Below are 3,810 nucleotides of genomic sequence, written 5' to 3' on the forward strand. Positions count from 1 at the left end.
TTTGGACACTACAGAAACATTTTGGCCCAAATACCAAACTACTCCTCTGAATTTAGTCTGCGGTCATTTATAACTGCATGCACTCATGCATCTTGTTGCTTCCTCTAAATGTGTCCAACGTAGAAATATTGACACAGTAATAACCTTCTGTGAGCTGATTGCCCATACATAACCCATATGTGCTGAACCCTTGATGACCTACAGTTGCCTCTTCAGCTGATACTTCTCTGGGCATAATTCAAATATACAGCAGTCATTAGGCTGTGGCCTCAATGTAATGAGGAAATGTTGTGTCTTTTCCCCTCACTGCCTCGCATACTTCCTGAGCTTTACAGTGTTGCTATTTATCATGATCATTTTAAATCACTGATGTTAACCTACACTTTGAAGTAGATCTCTGTTTCGTGATTATGCCGTGGCTGATAAACTTCAAGGGTATCCAGTGCTCACTTTCAGTTGGCTTTTTGTTTGTAAGGAGAGGAGGAAGGGATAATGGTGGTGGATACATTAATTTCTTCTCAAAGCTGCTGACATTAAGAGGTCATAGCACCCTCTTTTGTCAAATTACAGCTAGATTACAACTAGACTGTTACTGTAATAAAGCTTATGCACCATTTGGGTAATCTTTCTTACTTCTGATATATTTTTAGAATGCAAGGCAGCTAAAACATAAGTCATATTTATTCACCAAAGCTTTAAATAGTGTTAATTTAACTGGTAACATTTTCAGTGGTTTCAGTTTTGGCATTCTGTGGCCTATAAAAAGGGTTGCACTTGGGATGTATTTCTCATTTTGCCTGACTTCCCCTTTTCTAGAATGTTCCGTTTCTGTTTTCATTCCACCCCCCATCTCTATGCTTGGATAACTGGGGGGAAAACAGAACTGTGTCGTTGTTCTCTGAATAGCAGAGCAGAAGTACAGCTGTTACCTGAAAATGCTTCTTACCATGATCATATTTTGTCTTTTGCATATTGAACCGTTTTTGTTTTTGCCCTAGATTTTATCATGTCAATTAATGTATGTCAGGTTGATGCATACGAGCCATTTAAGAATGAAAAATACTTGCCGTGTGCCATGATGAACAGATTGACATACTAAAGCTGTTAGCTTTTCTAAAGTTTCTTGAGGAAAAATTAAGATTAAGTGACCCTTATTAGTCCCACAATGGTGAAATTTCAACTCCGCATTTAACCGATCCGTGAAGTGAAACACCACATACACTCTAGTGAGCACACACACACTGGAGCGGTGGGCAGCCCAATCCGCAGCGCCCGGGGAGCAGTTGGGGGTTAGGTGTCTTGCTCAAGGGCACCTCAGTCATGTGCTGTCAGCTCTGGGGATCGAACCGGCGACCTTCCGGTCATGAGGCTGGATCCCTAACCTCCAGCCCACGACTGCCACCATACTAAAATACATAAAATACTTCCATAACCACTTGGCTGGGTGTTGACTTGATCATGACATGACCGAGTCACTGCTCACTGCGTGTGTTTGCACATGTAAGCATATGTATTAAATAGTTCAGATACATGGGCTCTGATATTGTGGATTTGGTTATACTTATAGGATATTTTGTAAGTGAAAACCTGTGGAAGGCTGGAAAATATATTTCAGAAAAAACATATTTTTGCCCAAAGCTAATCATTCCTATTTATGGAAGCAGCATCAGTCCTCCTGGTCCTTGCCAGATTCTGTCTCTGTTTTTAACACAGACATCAGCTGTTATGACACAGAGACTTTTTGGAGAAAAACTTGGCCTGTTCATGTGAAAATTAACTCATATTTTTTATTTTAAATTCTTCAAACTGCCACAAAAGTAAAACTGGCACAATACATAGCATCAATACACTTAAATGGTATTTAATCAGTTCTAAACATCAGTGCACTAATATATTTACAATGGCACAAATGAACTAAGCAGTAGCTATTATGAAATGCCTCTTTAGTGGTATGAGGTAGGAAGTCTGTTTGTTGTAATATAACAGTTTTCTGGAGTTAAGCTCGTCTGCATTTCTGTTGTCCCAGAAGAGACAACGCCCAGGCGCTTGTGAGAATCTCTGTGAGATTTCAGTTATTTTGTAGAATTACTTTAATGAGAATACAGCTGTTGTTGAGTTTAACTGGGGTTTTAAACACTGCACAGACATTACAATCCAACAGCCTGTCTGGCCCAAGAGAGAACACATGCTCAGGCCATTAAATGGGGATGTGAACACATTTTAGGCAAAACCTTCACTTCACTCAAAGTATGTAATAGTGTTTTTTTCAGAATATGTATGGAAATAAACACAAAAATAACAGGAACTCAATTCTGAGAAGTAGTATCTGAAATGCTGAGAAACCAATGCTCAACAAAATGCCATTGACGTAAGAGCTTGCTTATAAACAGCGGCCTGATTTTGTGTGAGTTTGCGTAATGTCCATCATCAAAATGATGTCATCATACCATAGCGTAGGCCATGCTAGGTGGGCGGAATGGCGGAAATCTTAATGAAGCAACCGTGATTGGCGTTGGTCATAGAGCTCCATTGAGCAACATGACAGCCCTGACCTTCCTTCAGTTTCAGAGCTCTTTTCTCTCGCATCTATGCCCCAAACCCTACAACGATGGCTCCAAAGCCAGGCTTTATTGCCCCAGGACTTAACAGAGCGCTCTCTCTTTCTCTTTTGCTCTCTTTCATTGAGGCCTTGTTCTGAATTTCTCATCAGCTGAGTACAGTGTGTTTCTTTGAGGCCCGTTGTGCAGGCTTGCAATGCCTCTGCATCTTTATGTGCTCCGTTCCATTCCTCTCCCCTGCACCCTAACACTCTACAGATAGACCCTTTCAGTTAGAACAGAGCACTGAAAAGAGCTGTACTCTCTCTTGTACTTGTTCTCTCCTTAAAACAGCTTTTGTACCACTTTTGTCCTTAATTTTTCTGCAGTTCTATTTACTTATTTCCTTGCCTCAGCACTTCAGCCTGGATCTGTGTGAATTTCCCAGTTGTGGTCAAGTTGCTGGTAGAGTAAATAGGCCAGTTGTAAAATACTGTATGTGAAATCATACTAATTAAGCATTGTGAGAACTGCTTCTACTTGTAGGCGTTTGGGAAACAAAACAGGTTTGGTTTATGTCTCCTGGCCATCTGAAGTATGGGCGTTAAGTTAACAGACTGTAATGCTGTTTTTGGAGTCCTTTGGGGAAGAATGAGGCGTTTTATCTGCTCAGTAATGCTTTACAGCTGTGGAGAGATATAAACAGTTGGTGTGTGCACCATTGTGAGGCTGCCATGCTGCTTTGACCAACAATAAACTCAAGTAGCTTACAGGGACTAATGAATTGAACTGAATACTATTGTAGTATTTAGGAATTATTTTAAATAGTTCCTAAATTGCCTAAATAACAGGTTTTTCTTTTGTCGGTAGTGATTTAATCCTGAAGTTGTCAGCATATTTAAAAGTCTCAAAGCTGTAAATGTGTAACCCCCCCCCCCCCCATTCTCTTTTTTATAGCTGACATCTGTAAGACATGAAAATGTAATAAGTAATATCTTTTCTCTAGCAACTGATGTAAAATAAACCATGTCAGAAAAGTCACAGGACACCAAAGATATGAAGGAGAGCTAATTTGCACATCTAAAAAAAACTAAAAACAAAAATGAGTACTGCAGTTTAGTGTTTCCAAACTATAAATATATCTATCAGGTTGCATCTGTGGTGCAATGCGGTTTGTCAGTTGATACCTATGTAGGCTGACCAAAAATATTCTCATTCAGATGAAACAGTTTTGCATACTGGTTACCAACAGGTTCAGTATTGCACCGCTCTT

The sequence above is a fragment of the Pygocentrus nattereri genome, chromosome 2 (genome assembly GCF_015220715.1).
Source record: "Pygocentrus nattereri isolate fPygNat1 chromosome 2, fPygNat1.pri, whole genome shotgun sequence".
In the NCBI taxonomy this organism is placed as follows: domain Eukaryota; kingdom Metazoa; phylum Chordata; class Actinopteri; order Characiformes; family Serrasalmidae; genus Pygocentrus; species Pygocentrus nattereri.